General features: G+C 41.9%; 1 pseudogene across 1 annotated transcript in view; it reads left to right on the top strand.

Moving 5' to 3' along the window:
• Positions 1 to 17597: 17597 nt before the first annotated feature.
• LOC307100323 (large ribosomal subunit protein eL21-like) overlaps positions 17598 to 18503 on the top strand; it is a 31111-nt pseudogene continuing 30205 nt past the window's right edge. The window contains exon 1 of the transcript in view: positions 17598 to 18067. The product of the transcript in view is annotated as a large ribosomal subunit protein eL21-like (transcript). The remainder of the gene's footprint in view (positions 18068 to 18503) is intronic.

The following is an 18503-nucleotide window of genomic DNA, read 5'->3' on the forward strand; positions in this document are numbered from 1 at the left end:
TTTTTAAAAAAAAAGTTCAAGGAGTTAATAGAACACGAAAGAGTATTACCGTATCAGCCCCATAGTCCACAACATTGAGAACTACAAGAAACGCCCAGCCACCAGAGAAGCTTCTCTGAGCACAGTTAGCTTTTCAGAGCCCAGTATCTAGTGATGCCAGAGGCCCGGTACTATTTGGAGAAAGGAGAAAATCGGTGGGGTAAGCCACAATTTGGGTCCTAAAATCTAAAATCTTGATCGGTGCTTAAGTATTTAACAAATTCAGGGCCAAATTGGGGTGAATTCTAGAATGTGTGAACAAGCTATGTGAATCCAAGTCGATTTTTAAAGTCCTCCATGGTTCTCTCCCTCAGCTCCAAATGAGATCCAAGCAACACAAAGACGATGCCATGGGAACCTCTGATCTAGACCTGCTTTACCTCTGCCTGACACAAGACAAAGTCGTGCCCTGTAGATCGTGTGCTGACTACAACGATTTAAACTCCTGGCCAACAGACTTGGCTAACATCCACAGTCAAAGCTGCAAGCACAGTTCGGTATCCAATGCCTGGCACGCGACAGTGCCATGCCGTTTCAGGTTAAAGCTGGAGCAGCCACACGTGAAAGTGGGCTTCCCTAAGACCCCAGCAGCCGACTTGCTCAAGTCTGGCAGCCAGAGTTTGCTAACGTCCACACTTATTTGAAACTGCATTAAAATAGTCCTTTTCCCACAGACAAAGCCACCAGGAGTGGGGTAACCACATTAATTAAACTAGGACATTTTTGACAGTTAAAAAGGAAGAGATGAATAAATACTGTGAGACAAAAAGCATGAACTGTGCCTGGCTAGTTGTGGTGCATGATTGCTGGAGCCATAAACTCCAGTCTCATTTAAGGCAAAAGCCTTACTTCTCCAGGGAAGCCCCTCCACAGGGAAACTGAGGAATGGGAACTGGGAGTTTCCCCCAAGAGAAGTCAGGGCTCAGAGAGTTAGTTAAATGATTTGCCTGGAGTTAACATGCTTGTAAGTAACATGACCAGAAATGAATCCGGGTCTTCTGGTTGCAAAGCCATGGTTCTTTCAGTGCATTCATTCTGCTCCCTATATCCCCACTAGTCACATCTTTGTTACAATTTGAAAGCCTTTCCTCCCTTTACTTACCTGTTGCTTTGAAAAATAATGTTTTTGTCTACTATATGAGTAATAAATGTGCACTGCAGAAAATTTGGAAATTGTTGAAAAGCATAAAGAAAAAAAATGTTATTTTGCCACTGAGGAATAAGCTATGTTATCATTTTCTTCCAATGTGTTTTATGTGTGTGTGTGTGTGTGTGTGTGTGTTTATGTGTGTGCAGTAATATTTTTGAACTATTTCCAGATTCTCTATCTTTCTTCCCACTACAACTGCCTTTTCCTTTCCCCCTACTTCAAGCAGATAGAAGGCAGTGTGCTCATGGTCACCTGGTCTCAGGGGAGAAATGGGACGGCAAAAGGCAGAATATAAGAATTTAGTTTCCCAAAGCCCAGGCCCATCAAAAATATTATTCTAGTCACCTTGGAGGCAAATAACAATATCTCTCTCCTTTCCAATATTTATACTTCATATTTCTTTTTGTTGATGTACTATAGACTAAGACTTCCAGAAAAATGTTAAAAAATGGTGATGATGCCTGGCCGGGGTGGCTCAGTGGTTGCACATCAACCTATGAACCAGGAGGTCACAGCTCAATTCCCCATCAGAGCACATGCCCTGGTTTCGGGCTTGATCCCCAGTATGGAGTGTGCAGGAGACAGCCAATCAATGATTCTCTCTCATCATGGATGTTTCTATCTCTCTCTCTCTCCCTTTCTCTCTGAAAATCAATAAAAATATATATTTTTAAATATATTTTTTAAAAATGGCTCACTTGTATTTATCAGACTTTAATATCCAGGTTTCCCCATTAAATATAGTATTGGTCAGTTTTACTCAAGTTTTCTTTGTCTGGTTAAGCAAGTTTTCTACTCTTTGTTGCTAAAAAATTTTGTTTTTGAAATTTTTATTAAAAATCAAGAATGATATTGAAAGTGGTCAAATGTATTTTGGCATCTTTTTTTTTTAAATCTTTACTTGAGGACATGTTCCCATTGTTTTCAGAGAAAGAGGACGGAGAGGGAGAGAGAGGAAGACACAGATGTAAGAGAGGAAAATACTGGCCTGTAATTTTCTTTTTTTGTAGTGTCTTTATCTGGTTTTGGGATTAGGGTAATGCTGGCTTCATAGAAAAAGCTTGGAAGTATTCCTTTCTCTTGGATTTTTTGGAATAGTCTGAGGAGGATAGGTTTTAGTTCTTCTTTGGATGTTTGGTAAAACTCCCCTGTGAAGCCATCTGGCCCAGGGATTTTGTTTGCTGGAAGTTTTTTGATGACTGCTTAAATTTCCTCCATAGTTATCAGCCTATTCAGATTTTTTAATTCTTCCTCATTGAGTTTCTAGGCATACGTCCATTTCTTCTAGATTGACCAGTTTGTTAGAATAGAGTTGTTCATAGTATTTTTTTTAAATAATCCTTTGTATTTCTGTGGGATCTGTTGTTATTTCGCCTTTTTCTTTTCTGATTTTATTTATTTGAGTCTTCTCTCTTTGCTTCTAGGTAAGCCTGGCTGGAGGTTCATCAATCTTGTTTATCCTTTCAAAGTACCAGATCTTGGTTTTATTAATCTTTTGTATTATTTTTTTGGTCTCTAAGTCATTTATTTCTGCTCTGATCTTTATTATTTCCTTCCTTCTACTCACTCTGGGATTTTCTTGTTGCTCTCTTTCTAATTCTTTAAGTTAAAGAGTTAGATAATTTATTACCAGTTTTTCTTGTTTTTTGAGGTAGGCCTGTAATGCTATGAACTTCCCTCTCAGGACTGCTTTCACTGTGTCCCATAGATTTTAGATTGTTGTGTTTTCATTGTCATTTAGTTCCAGGATGTTTTTTATTTCTTCTTTTATCTCTTTGGTAATCCAATCATTATTTAATAACATGCTATTTAGCCTCCAAGTGTTTGAATTTTTTTATTGTTTTTATTATAGTTGATTTCTAATATTATGCCATTGTGATCTAAGAATATGCTTAATATTCTTGAATTTGAAGAGACTGCCTATGTCCCAATATTTTGTCTAACTTTGAAAATGTCCCATGTGCACTTGAGAAGAATGTATATTCTGTAGCTTTGGGGTGAAATGTTCTGAAGGTGTCAATTAAGTCTATCTGAGCTAGTGGATTGCTATTTATTTGTTGATTTTTTTGTCAGGAGGATGTATCCAGTGATGTTAATGAGGTATTAAAGTCCCCCACTATGATTGTATTGCTATCGATCTCTTCCTTGATATCTTCCAGAAGTTTTTGTGTATTTGGGTGCTCCTGCATTGGATGCATATATGTTTACCTGAGTTATATCCTCTTGTTGTATTGGTCTTTTTCATATTATGAAGTGGCCTTCCTTATATCTTGTTATGGACTTCACTTTGAGGTCTATTTTGTCAGGTGTAAGTATTGCTACCCAAGCTTTTTTTTTTCACTTCCATTTGCCTGAAAGATATTTTACCATCACTTCACTTTCAGTCTGTGTGAGTCTCTTTTTCTGAGGTGGGTCTCTTCTAGACAGCATATATATGGCTCATGTTTTCTTATTCATTCAGCCACTCAATGTCTTTTCATTGGAGCATTTAATCAATTTACTTGAGAAGAATGTACATTCTGTAGCTTTGGGGTGAAATGTTTAAGGTTATTATTGATAAGTGCTTGTTTGTAGCCATTTTTATTCTTTGTGCTTGTGTTTCTTCCTTTTACTACAGTCCCTTTAGCATTTCTTGCATTGCTGGCTTGGTAGTGATAAACTCCCCTTAGCCTTTTTTTTTTTTTGGTCTGTGAAGCTCCTGATTTCCCCTTCAATTATAAATGATAGCCTTGCTGGATAGAGTATTCTTGGATTCAGTCCCTTGCTTTGCATTACTTTGTATACTTCATTCCACTCCCTTCTGGCCTGATGTGTTTCTGTTGAGAAATTATTTGATAATCTAATGGGAGATCCCTTGTAGGTAACTCTCTGTCTCTCTCTGGCAGCCTTTAAGATTCTCTCTTTGTCATTAACATTTGCCATTGTAATTATGATGTGTCTTGGTGTGGGTCTTTTTGGGACTCTCTGTGCTTATGTGACTTTTTTCTTCCCCAAGTCAAGGAAGTTTTCTGTCATTATTTCTTCAAATAGGTTTTCTAATCATTTCTCCTTTTCTTGTCCTTCTGATCCCCTATTATACAGATGTTACTTCATTTCATGTTTTCACAAAGCTCCCTTAGGCTCTCCTCCTGCTTTCTAATTTTTTTTCTCTAATTGCTGTTCAGATTGGGTGTTTTCAGCCCTATCTTCTAACTCACTAATTCGGTCCTCTGCTTCTACTAGTGTACTGTTGAACTCTTCCATTGTGTTATTTATTGTAGCTATATCATTCTTGATTTACTCTTGATTCCTACATAAGTTGTTGATTTTCTCATCCAACCAATTTAGGAACTGTATGACACTTACTCTGAATTATTTTTCTGACATATTGCATGCCTCCGTTTCATTTAGTTCCTTTTCTGATGATTCCTCCTTTTCTTTCCATTGGGGTTTTTTTTTTTTTTTTTGGCTCCCCATTTTTGCTCTTACTGAAAGGTTCAGGCACCAAGTTGCGCAGGGCCTATGTCTAAAGGGGAGGGCTTGGTGGGAGGCTCGCACACTCCAGGACTCAACAGAGGGCCCAGGCACCAGGTAGCATGAGCCTGTGGCTGAAGTGGCGGGCAAATGTGATTAATTGTTATTGCTTAACCATGGAACTGATATAATAGTTTTAATTTTGGTTTTGCAGTTTTGACCCAACTATTATTTAGTCTGCTTTCTAATTCTAATTTTAATTTCTAAACAATGGGGATTTTTACTTCGTAACTTTGTTTTTAATTTCTGTTTTTCTTGTATTATTTTAGAATGTAGATTATAAAATTTCTGATTTGGCATATATATATATATATATATATATATATATACATATATATATATATTCTTTGTGGCCTAATGTATGATCATTTAAAAAAATAGTTCAGGAGATTGGAAAAGAAAGTTAAGTTTTAGGGTAGAAAGATATATATTCAATATTATTACACTAGAGGCCCAGTGCACAAAATTCATGCACTGGGGGTGGGGGGGTCCCTCATCCTGGCCTGTGCCCTCTTAAAGTCCAAGAGAATGCGATCGATCACCCCACAGAGGGAGGCCCCGCCCACCCACTGCAGTGCTGCTGGTCAGGTAGCCTGGGCCTCCCTCTGTGGGCCAATCAATTGTGGGGCTCTACAATTGATCGCCTCAAAGAGGTAGGTCCCACCCATCCAGCTGGGGCCCTGCAATCAATTTCCCCAAAGAGGTAGGCCCTGCCCACTCAGCTGGGCCTCCGTGATGGATTGCCCCCACAGAGGGAGGCCCCACCCACTTGCTGCAGTGCCGCTGCTGGGTAGCCTGGGCCTTCGTCTTTGGGGCGATCAATCGTGGGGATCCACAATTGATCACCCCAAAGAGGTAGTGACCAGGGCTCTGCAAGGATCACTCCCATAGAGGGATACCCCACCCATCTGCCACAGCACTGCTGCAGTGTAGCCCGGGCCTCCCTCTTTGAGGTAATTGTGGAGCCCCCCAGTTGATCGCCCTGCTGCCGGTGGCCTAGACCTCCCTCTGCTGGGCGATCATGGGGCAATGGACGAGCCCCCAACCAATCGCATTGCACCTGCCTTGGCTGGCCTGGAGCCAGGGGTGTCATAGTGTGGTCATCCAGACGGTCATTCTGCTGTTTGGCTGTTCGGTCAATTTGCATATTATGCTTTTATTATTATAGATTATTGAGACTTTCCTGCCTTTTGTCTTTTTGCTGACCAATTATATAAAGAACTGAGATGGTTGTGCCCCAAAACTGTACTCAATCCCTTTTCTGGGGCCACTATTTGTCACAACAGAGAAGAGCCTTGTGGTTTTATTAGAATAAACCCATTTACCATCAGTGTTGGCTTTGATCTGGATATGCCTGGCTATTTCTGGATTTCTTGGGACAATTGTCACTGAATATCACTGAGATGCAGTGACTAAAGCTCCTGTGACCAGTCCCCTTCTTATTCTCACCTTCCATTGAAATCAGTAAATCAATAAATCTTAGAGGGGTCATCCTCATGATGCTGCAGTACTGCACAGACCACTTCAACTGGAGTCTACGTGCTTGTAAAAGGGGAAGAATTTATTGTCCTCTCCTGCCAGGTGGGATACCCAAAGGAAAAGAGGTGCTCTGAGTTCTCAAAGTACTTCCCATTCTACACAGATGACAACAATGAAAGTGACATTACAATAATGAATATGTGCCATTACAAAAAAGGGGTGCGTTTTCTCTTCTTACTTGTTTAATCTGTAAGTGGAACACATAATCTGAAAAACTGGGCTAGAATCAGAGGAAGGAGGAGGAAAATTGGTAGAAGAAATACCAATATCTTAAGATATGCAGATGGCACCATCTTACTGGCAGCAAACAACAATGATTTCAAATGACTACCGATGAAAGTGAAAGAAGAAAGTACCAAAGCAGAACTGCATCTGAACATCAAAAATACAAAAATCCTGACCACTTCAACATAGACAATGAAGGTATTGAAATTAAAGGTTTTGTTTGCCTTGGTCCAGTCAATTCAAATGGAGACTGCAGCCAAGAAATTGAGAGAAGGCTGAGACTCAGAAAGGCAGCAATGGAAGTATTAGAAAAGATTACCAAGAGCAAAGATGTATTATTAGAGACCAAGGCTAAGACCATCCACACATTCACATTATAAATCACTATGTAGGATTTATTAAATTTAAATTAAAAAATAAATAAGTAAATCACTATGTAGAGATGCAGTAGTTGGAGAGGTAAAAAGTCTAATAGGAAAAAAAAAAGGATTCATTTGAAGAATGGTGTTGGAGGAGACCTCAAAAGATATGCTGGACCACCAGAAAGATGTGAACAAGTGGTTCCTTGTTGCAAATTAAGCCTGAAACACTGTTGGATGCAAAAGAACAAAACTGAAGCTATCCTACATCAGGCACATCATGAGAAGGCAGGGTTCTTGGGAAAAGACAATAATGCTGGGAAAAATAGAAGACAGCAGGAAAAGAGGAAGACCAATGGATGGAATTATTTCATAAAATAATCCATAGGTATGAGTCTACAGGAGACAAACAGGGTTGGTGAGGACAGGGCACTGTGGGCATCACTCAGTCATAGGGTCCCCAAGAGTTGGAGCCAACTCAACATCACATAACACACACACCTTCCAGAAATTAAAACACGTGGTCTGACTAAAGCTTTTATTCTGACATAAATTTATTTTTGAGAAAAGTCTTAAAGATCTTAACAATTAAATGCCACTTAATTAAGAATTTAACAAATCACTTTTTTTTGTAAAGAATAAAATTACGGGGAGTCTGGGCTATCCTAGAAAACCATAGGTGTAGGTGACAGGCTACACAAGAAAGCACTTCCTAGGTTTGCCAATATGCCACCTAATATTACTCAGACACTTGGGTAACATTAAAGAGGAAAGCCTGTGCTGTGTAATGGTAATAATAACAACAAACTCTACTAGGAGAGTCCTCCAAACATTTCAAAGTGCTTTCGCATAAATTATCTCAGTTGATCCAATCCATATGTGTAAGAACAGTCACACATACCAACGCAGGAATGTCAGGACTGATAAAATTCAAATTCCCTCAGACACAACTGCTGGCTCAGCCAGGCCCTGCTTTTCTCACATACATGTTCTCAGTAAACAGAGGAAGATGACCCGGGACTTTGGGGAGGTGAGGGGTCAGAAGGACAATCCCCCTCACCATCTCGGGAGCTTCTCCAGTTTCAGGTCACCAGGCTGGATTCCCAGGAGCCTCCTCTGCTGCTCTGTCTTTGCTTTAGCCATTCCCTCAACCCCAATGGCCAGGATGCCATGAAGGAAGTTGTACAGGAGCCTGGTGGTATTTTTCGAAGGTTAGAATTGAAGAAAGAGAGGGTCTGAGAGGCCAGGCTGGGTCAGGGAGGAATGCAGAAATAACCCGCAGACTAGGCCTCACGTGAGCCTGTGAGGGTGGGAGCCAGGGGCTGCTCCAGAGGAACAATGGGCTCCAGGCTTGGGAGGCAGAAGCAAGGCTGCTTTATACAGAAACTAGGCGAGGGATTTGAAGGGTGATGGGAAATGATTTGGGAGTGAAGCTTGACCAGGTTTAGGGGATTGAGGAAGCCATTCTAAGGGTGCCCTAGCTAAGTAGGGTGGAATGGGCTAGCATGCTTAAAAGAGCGCCCAAACATGGTGAGGTGTGCGGGTAGATGGTGCAATTCTGGTGTCTGTTCTCCAGGTGGATAGATTTAGGAGTTATCAGAGCTGGGAGACCTTAGCAACATTTCGTCTCCTTTCCACGGCTTCTCATGACTAAGTCTAAACAATCTAGATTTATATTTCTAATCAAGACTTCTCTTCTGAACGCCAGACCTACATATCGACATGTGACACGGCCTCTTGAAGTCTCCAAGGCAATTCAAACTTAAAATGCCACAAAGTAATTCTTAGTTTCTCCATTCTCACCTATTTCTCCTTTAATTATTATTTTTTTTAATCTCAGTAATAGCCTCCAGAAAATGACTCATCACCAAGCTGAGTCAGTTTTATTCCAATATGTATCCAGAGTCTCTTTGTCTCTTCATTTTCTTTGCCAGTCAGTCACCAAGGCAAGCCATGGGCATCCCTCCCATCTACCTCCCCAGGAGCTCTGGAGCAATCTTCTTGCTTCTGACTTCTATCCCCCACAGATGAGTTTGTATGGTGTTCTTTTTTAGGTAAATTGGATCATATTTCTTCCTCTTGAAACCTTCAGTGACTTCCCACTGCACTGAGGATGAAACGCTCAACGTTGCTTACGAAGCATTTGGGAGCCTGTTACTTCTTCACCTCTCCAGCTGCATCTTACGTTGTCCTTTTCTTTTTCACTCCACAACCTCCAGCTAGACAGGCTTACTTTACGACTCTCAAGCACTGTAAGCTTTTCTACCTCAGGGCCTTATAACACACGAGTTTCTCTGCCTTAGAAACAAATGTCCCCACTCTTCACCAACATATGCTTCATTTACCAGCAAAAATGCTGCTTCCTCAGGGGCCTTCACTAAACCTCATAACCTAAATCAGACCTTGTATCAATTAGGGTTCTTTGGTGCAAGCTCAGAAACCGACTGATTAATTGGAGAAGAGAGGGACTTAATGGACCAATATAAGGCCATGCAGAGGTTCAAAGGGAAAGCTGAAAAATAGGCTCTGGAAAGATAGGCAGAGATCCAAGTGACAGGAAGTGATAATTGGTCTGTTTACCTGCTTTCAGGGCAAGGAACCAGATCTTGCCTTTCCTTGTCTTTGTGTCTCTCTGGTTGAGGAGAGGAGAAAATCTGATGGGCTTATCCCCTATCATGTGCACAAGCCTGAGAGGGATGGGGGTCCAACAAAAGGGAAACTTAAATGATAGCTACCCCAAAAATAAACACAATGGAAAGTAATTATCGTGTTAGGCAATAAGGGCACTCTTCCCAGAAGAAGGAGGAACTGGAAGCAAAATCAGTGAATGTTCCCATTGCTTGCTCCATTGCACTGCATATTTTTCCTTTATAGCACTAGTCACCATTAGTAATTACATAGTACAGCAGACACTAGGTAAGCTTTCATTTCTTCCTTTTCCTTTATTTATTTACTAGAGGCCCGGTGCATGAAATTCGTGCACTGGGAGGGGGGGGTTGTCCCTCAACTTGGCATGCACCCTCTCCAATCTGGGACCTCTCAGGGGATTTCTGACTGCCAGTTTAGGCCCAATCCTGCAGTCACAATCTGGGACTGCTGGCTCCCAACTGCTCGTCTGCCTGCCTGCCTGCCTGCCTGATTGCCCCTAACCGCTTCTGCCTGCCAGCCTGATCACCCCCTAACCACTCCCCTGCCAGCCTGATTGACACCTAACTCCTCCCCTGCTGGCCCGATTGCCCCCAACTGCCCTTCCCTGCAGGCCTGGTCCCCCCCAACTGCCCTCCCCTGCTGGCCTGTTCACCCCTAACTGCCCTCCCCTATAGGCCTGGTCACCCCCAACTGCCCTCCCCTGCAAGCCTGGTCACCCCTAACTGCCCTCCCCTGCCAGCCATCTTGTGGTGGCCATCTTGTGACCACATGAGGGCGGCCACCTTATGACCACATGGGGGCAGCCATCCTGTGTGAGGGTGTGATGGTCAATTTGCATACTACCTCTTTATTACAGTATATAGGATTTTTATTTTTTTGTAAATCCTCACCCAAGGACATTTTTCCATTGATTTTTAGAGAGAGTGAAAGGGAGGGGGAGAGGAAAGAAATGGGGGGATAAAGAGAGAAACATCAATGTGAGAGAAACACATTGATTGGTTGCCTCCTGCATGCACCCTGACTGGGCCAGAGTTTGAGCCTACAACCCAGGTCTGTGCCCTTGACCAGGAATCCAACGCATGACCCTTTGGTGCATGGACAAAGGCTCTAACCACTGAGTAACACTGGTTAGGGCTTCTTCCTTTCCGTTTATATTTTGTAGCCTTTCTTGCAGTGAGGAAGGAGCCCTGTGATCAACTTCGGCCAGGGGAATGTAGGAAAAGTAATGTATGTCCCTTCCACCCTAGTTCTAGAAAATCTCCCACAAGATCCTCGACTTTCTTCTGTCCACACAGCTGAGAACTAAGAAGTGCAGAATTCTGGGGCCACACCATGGAAGAGGCTGGACCCTTGAGTTACCACTCAGAAAGAGCTGACCAGGATGTGAGCAAAAAATATAATTTTATTGCATTAAGTCTCTGAGCTTTTGGGGGTTGTTTGTTGCAGCAGCTAATAAGCCTTACCCTGGCTATTACAGATTTATTTTAGTGTTTATTGCTTACCATCTGCCTCCTCCACAAGATTATAAATTTCACAATCATGGACTAGGTCAGTGACTTAGCACCTGACATAGTGATAGTCAATAACTAACTAACTAACTAACTAAATAAATAAATAAATAAATAAAATAGTGACATTCAATAAATATTTGTGGAAAAGGTGAATTAATTTTTCTTATCCAACCTTTCTCTCTCTCTCTCTCTCTCTCTCTCTCTCTCTCTCTCTCTCTCTCTATATATATATATATATATATATATATATATATATATATATTTTTTTTAGTAGAGAAAGGAAATGAGACTGAGAGAGGTAAAGTGACTTTACCCACTTTATCTCTGCCTACGTAATGAGCTTACCACTGGGCAGGGGGTTCATAAAAAGTAGCCATAGGCCTTTTCTTCAAGTCAGTGTCACAAAACCCACTAGAACTTGTTTCAGCACATCATGGGCACATTAGGAATGTGATTGAAATCTAACAGCAGGTTACCTGTGACACCGCAATTGCTTCAGTCATTTCTTTGTCTTTAAAATGCCATATAATTGCTAATGTAATTAGTAATGTATACAGAGGGGGTTTGTGCAATTACTGAGTCCTAAGATCAAGTAATTAATGCTCTGTCAACAAAACAGCAACTGTTTCATTAACAACTGCTTGGATCTGGAACCAAGCATAATCAGATGCAGACAGATCAACCTAGACATTATCAACTCAGCTGTTTTTTTTCTTTTTTTTTAGTCACTAAAATGTCAACCCCACAACAGCAAACCAAATGGAACTTTTCAGACTATCTTTTTCAAGTTTAAATAAATACATGGCTAGATGGCTAGATGGATGGATAGATAAAGATAGGTAGATAAATAATAAATAGACAAAACCGAAGTGCTTGGTTGTTGTTCAGCCTTTAAGATAGTAAGAGTCACATGGTTAATAGCCATGGAAAACCGAATTCTGTGGTTCAGGAAAGATATATGGATTTTAACCTAGACTCAGCCTCTATGTTTTCCCAGTATGCCCTTATAAAAAGCATTTAGTCTGCTTCACTGTATAGGCTTCTGCTGTGACATGCTGTATAATCAACAACCTCCCTTCCCAAATTTCCATGATTTCCAAACCTACACCCTTGCCCCTGGGCTTGTAGGTCAGCCCTTCAATCGAACCGCTCTAGGCTGGGTTCAGGGCTGTCTCACCTATTTTATTTTTTACTTTTTTAAATACATTTTATTGATCTTCTACAGAGAGGAAGGGAGAGGGATAGAGAGTTAGAAACACCAATGAGAGAGAAACATCGATCAGCTGCCTCCTGCACACTCCCCACTGGGTATGTGCCCCCAACCAAGGTACATGCCCTTGACCAGAATCGAACCTGCGACCCTTGAGTCCGCAGGCCGATGCTCTATCCACTGAGCCAAACCAGCTAGGGCTCGCCTATTTTAGGATCCCGGGTGAAGGAGCAGTGGGAAGCAGGAGCATGTTCTCCCTGTGGTAAAGGGAAGGAGCACGAACCCACGCCACAACAGCACACCTGTGCTCAGATGTGGTGTTGTCATATTTGCACACATTTCACTGGCCATACAGGTCACATGGTAAGCCCATCAGTGGTGCGGGGAGTCCACTTCTTTAGTTGGGGAGGGCAGAGGAGGCAGAATATTTGCTCAACGGTAATGCCCCAAGGAGAAATTATTTTCAACTTCTCAGTTTGTATTATAAGTCATGAGCTCCCTGTTTTCAGGGAAGGTGAGTAAATAGGCCATAATAATTTTTTTTAAATATTTTTTAAAAAATACTACCATGGTTGCCTAGAAAAGACGATGTGATATTTGGAACAACAGACTGAGCACTCAGCTGGGAGTCAGGAGACATCTGTCCTATTTCAGTTTTACTGGTAGCTAATTATATGACCTTAAGCAAGTCACTTCACAACTCTGGGCCTCAGTTTCTTTGCTCTTAAAGTAAGAGGTTTTGGCAAGGTGATGTTTAAAGTGCCTTTTAGTTATAAAATTCTAATCTGTGGTAGATTGCCTTTTAGCGCAGGTTGAGCACTGTTTGGGAGAACAGCTCAGTGCAAAGGAGGCAGATGGAAAGGGGAGCCTGCTCTGCTGGGAAAATGGAGATGTCACCAGCTGTTCCCACCCCATTCCAGCATCAATTGGGAGAATCACAGAGTATCATTAACCGTCACACAGATGAAGCCCCAGCCTCACAAGGTGGAGCTGCCCAAGCACGAAGTGGCTCCACAGCAAGTCAATTCAGAGCATCTGCCTTGGAGGCTTCTAACTTGGGACTCACGTTAGAAATCTTCTTTTCTTTTTTTCCATGGATGTCATAACATGTAGATCAGAAGTCACAGAGGCATCTCAAGTGAACTCAGTTTTCCATGCCCTGGAGGACACTGTCCCTCCATGTGGGGGTGCTCTCTGAGGCCCCTCCAAAGTAAATTCCACAACTTTTTCATGAGCTAGATTTTAAACCAGACCACACATACTTACACATACCTTCAACATTTAGGGGGAAAAAAATGCATCCAAATGTTTACAAGTGACGTATTTAGACAGTAATAGACAGAAACTTGTTTTTGTTTGTTTGTTTCAGATGGACCATACTTCCAGAGCATGCCTTGTTTGCAATAGCAGGTATGTGGGGGCAATGGAGGGCATGTGCCTGGATGAGACATATGCCACTATTAGCTGGAGAACAAATGTTGTCGGCAAATTAATAAAGCAATGCTTCAGAAATAGATACTCTTCTCAGAAGTAGATACTCGTCACCCACAACTCTTTACATAGCCATAGCTCCACCACAGCAAGCTGGGAGACCTTGGGGAACGTGCAGCCCTGCGCCTCAAGCTTTTCCCTTGAAGAACTCCAACACTAGGGGAGCAGGGAATATGCTCTGAAAACCCACCTTTGCACACACTTTCTTTGGAGATGTGTTTTAACCTTTACATAATTAAGTAAAATGGGCAATCTTTTTAAATATGAAAATACCCCCCAAAAGAATGCCCCCAAATACTGTCAATACAATTAAGGCAACATAAGTGTTCTGCTTATCATGTCCTTATCATATCTCCTAGCCACACACATAATTTGAAACATCAACCTTTGTGACTTCTAATTTGACAAATCAGATTCTCCCCCCCCCCCCCCAAATTTCAGAAAAACGTCTTGATCTGTATACTGAGAATTATGGTGCTTAATCTAAAAGAGGATCTTGAGAGGTAAGAAATGAGATGACTGGTGTAATCAACCAGCAAAGAATCTGGCACGCTGTAGGCAGAATTGCTGTCATCCACACCATTCCACATCCCCACTGCCCTGTACCCTGCTAGTTCTGCCACCATCAAATTGCTGGTTTGCAAAGCTGGAGAGCAGCTGTGTGCTCTGCAATGAGGTTCACATTTCTGTCTCTAGTGGAGGGTAATTGGATTATTCTCCAGGAAGGTCTTGGAGAACTTCCAGAAACTTTCAGGGCAAATGAGAAGTTCTAGAGTTCCATCTTTTTCCTAAACCAGCTCCTGCCCATAAGAACTCTTCGCCATACCTCCTCCTCTGCACACAACTACCTATAAAACCCACTAGGAAATCCCACCCAGCTGTAAGCTTATGTCTACATGGTGGGAGATTGGACCTTCTCCCACAGGAGAGGTGGCTTCCTCTTCAAAGCCAACAACAAATAGAATTTTTATTCACACTTATGACACCAAATGTGTGGCTGCCCCTCCCCCCCGCCCCGTCCCCTCCTGACATCAACCAATTCTGAAACTTACTGTGTATCCTATAATTCAATTCTCACACTAACTACCCAGAGTTAGTGTCAGACTCCAAAGGTTTAAGGGCTTAGTCCCACAAAACTAACCTCACTTTAGATATCAGTCTCAAGTAGAATATCCAGACCATTCACATTTTTGTCTAACTTAAAGATAAAATTCAGGTTCCCACAATCCCCACTCAAGTTTGATAATTTGCTAGAATGACTCACATAACTCTGGAAAGTACTTTACTTACTATTACCAGTTTATTACAAAGGATGCAACTCAGGAACAGCTGAATGGAAGAGACTCATAGGGCAAAGTACTGGGGGCGGGTGTGTGGCACTTCCATGACCTCTCCAGGTAAACCACCCTCCCAGATCCTCAATATTTTCACCAACCCAGATACATTCTGGACTCCATAGTTTAGGGGTTTTATGGAGGTTTTATTGTGTAGGCATGTTTGATTAAATCATTGGCCATTGGTTATTAACTCGGTCACCAGTCCCTCTCCCCTCCTTGGAGGTTAAAGGTGGGCTGAAAGTTTCAAGTGTCTAATTAAGGCTTAGTCTTTCTGCTGACCAGCCCCCACCTGGAAGCTATAACCAGCCACTATCCTGAAGCTATCTATGGGCCTGCCAGGAGTTACCTCATTAGAACAAAAGAGCCTCTTATCACAAGAAATTCCAAGGATTTTAGAAGGTCTATGACAGGAACTGGGGACAAAGACCAAATATCTTTCTAGGATACTACAATAGTCATCATCTTCTTTTAGTGAATTGAAAACAGAAGGTAAATGATTCTAATTCTTTCCCTACATACATGTTTGTTGCGGGTTTAATAGCAAGGAGGAATGACACCAGCATCCTCTCTCCCCCACTGCCCTATACATTTCCAACCTGCAATTCATCTTTATTCATCCAATGTGAATTTTATTCAAAGTAAACTTTCATTAGTACCTATTTTGTGCCAGCAATGTGCTAGCAAGGTATTAGAAATGTAACAAAGAATAACACAAAACTTCTGCCTTTGAAGAACTCCGAGTTTAGTGCCGGAAACAACTGAGAAAACTTATCATTGAACAGGGGTAAGCACTGGAGAGGCACTTCACTCGACCGTGGGTGAAGAAAGCTCCCAGGGAAGGCTTTCTGGAGAAAGGGATGTTCCCACTGGGTGGCTGATGGAGGAGTAGGAGAGAAAAGGGAGGAGGCTTTTCTGAGCGCACATAAATTATCAACAATGACACGTAGAATCAAGCAATGTCAACACGGGAAAGAACCTTCTGCCACTTTTCCAACCCAGGCCACTGATTGGGATTGAGTGTTTCTCAGGGTCACATAGCAGCAAACTTGACTTCATTAAAAGGTTCAAGTGGAAGTTCGTAACCTTAGACCAACTTCACCCACTTCTCTCCCTCCCTCCACCCCTTGTTGTCGGCAAATTAATAAAGGTAACAACCATCTACTCTCATTACTATGAGTTATATTTTTTATACTGAGTGGCCAGATTATTATGATCTCTGAATAAATAATAATCTGGCCACTCAGTGTATATCCTATATAATAAAAGGCTAATATGCAAATTGTCCCCTCCACCAGGAGTTCGACCAGGATTTCGACCAGCATGTAAGCTGGCTGGCCAACCGCCCATGTCCCCTCCCCCTGGCTAGGCTGGCTGGACCCCACCCATGCACAAATTCATGCACCGGGCCTCTAAAATATATATACTGAGTGGCCAGATTATTATGCCTTCAGCGATCATAATAATCTGGCCACTCGGTGTATATTCCAATATGAGTGGGATCATATAGTATTTGTCTTTCTCTGTCTAATTTCACTTAGCAAGGTTCACTCATGTTGCAAATAATGGGAGGATTTCCTTTTTTATGCCTAAATAATAGTCTATTGTGTATAGGTATGTCACCATTTCTTTGTCCATTCATCTGTTGACAGACACCTATTGTGGTAATAATTTCACAATATATATGTATATCAAATAATCACATTGCACACCTTAAATTTACACAACGTTTATGACAATTATATCTCAAAGCTGGAAATTTTTAAATAAATTTAACTTGTAAAGGTTTAAATGCAATAATATATTGCACTGCCATAAGAAACGAGCTACCTCCTTACTACTTCCTTACCTACATAACCTGCCATACTTTTACTTAAAATGTGATTGTCCTCCAAAAAAGAGATTTTTGTCTGTCTCTTTTGGCCATGGGGTCATTTTGGTCATCTCAAACTTTCTACTGCAAGGGCAGCTACAATTATGGACATCTTATAACTTACTTTCCTGCATGCCCTTTCACATGCTTTTACTTACTAAAGACTTGAGATGAAACCGTCAGGGCAGGATCCATGACTGCTAAGTGTTTCCCCTGAATTGTTATCTCAATTCTACTTGATGTTGGGCAGGGCACAAAGTATAAACAGCCCAATTATTCAACTGATACCTAATGAACAAACATCTCCCACATTGTAGGCACAATCCAGACCAACATGTAGCACACAGTTCAGTCGGGGATCCGATTCTAAACATAGTAACATATTTATATAGAACATGCATTGCAATACGGAGAGGCATGCGATGAGGGAGTCCAGAGGCAGAAGAAACATTAAGTCCTGGTTAGACCATAAGTTTCAAGAGAGGAGGGACCGGTGGCACTGGGGGAGGGGGGCAAAATAGGGGGGACGGGGGACATCTGTAACACTATCAACAATAAAAAGAGAGAGAGAGAGCAGAGACCTTTATCTGTCTTGTTTACCATTCTACCCCCTGTCCCTGGCACATAGGAGGAACTCAATAAAAATTTGTTAAATAAATAAATAGCTTTTGGCCAGAACCACCATCTTCCAGTAATTCTCCAAAATGACTAACACAAAAGGCAAGAGGAGGGCACCCAGTATATGTTCTCTAGGCCTTTTAGAAAACATGGAGCTGTTCCTTTGGCCACATCCATGCGAATCTACAAGAAAGGCGGTATTGTGGACATCAAGGGAATGTGCGCTGTTCAATAAGTAGTGCCCGCAAATGTTACCGTGGCAAAACTGGGAGAGATACCGTGTCACCCAGCATGCAGTGGGCATTGTTGTAAACAAGCAAAGTAAGGGCAAGATTCTTGCCAAGAGAATTAATGTTGGTATTGAGCATATTAAGCTCTCTAAGAGCTGAGATAGCATCTTGAAACGTGTGAAGGACAATGATCAGAGAAAGAAGGGAGCCCAAGAGAAAGGTACCTGGTTCAACTGAAGCGCCAGCCCGCTCCACCCAGAGAAGCACAGTGAGAACCAACGGAAAGGGGCCTGAGCTGCTGGAACCCATTCCCCGTGATTCATGGCGTGAGAAGTGGGAAAAATAAAAGACTTCTGTGCTGATGAAAATGTTTCTCTTAATTGAATGGAAGTGTGGCGTCCCTTCCCCCTCCAAAAAAAAATAATAATAATTAAAAGAAACTTCGTGTCCTAAAAACAAATACATATATTTTACAAATGAGGAAATAGAGACCCAAAAAGGGAAGTGATTTGATTTAACCAATATCCCAGGACTAGCCAAAGAAATTCATACCCAGGTCTCCAAGCTCCTGATCCAATGCCCATCACCGAAGGTCAACTACGAACGAGTCCATTAAATGTTCCAAGCATCTCAGGCTCAAGGCTTCATAGCTGGGCTGGATAAACTTATAACAACATACATCCTGGCATTGGACATGGCTGACTGTATAATTAGCTTATTTTCCTACCCATATGGAGCAGCTCAGCTCCTGTGCCTCAGTAG

The sequence above is a fragment of the Cnephaeus nilssonii genome (assembly GCF_951640355.1).
Source record: "Cnephaeus nilssonii genome assembly, chromosome: 5".
In the NCBI taxonomy this organism is placed as follows: domain Eukaryota; kingdom Metazoa; phylum Chordata; class Mammalia; order Chiroptera; family Vespertilionidae; genus Cnephaeus; species Cnephaeus nilssonii.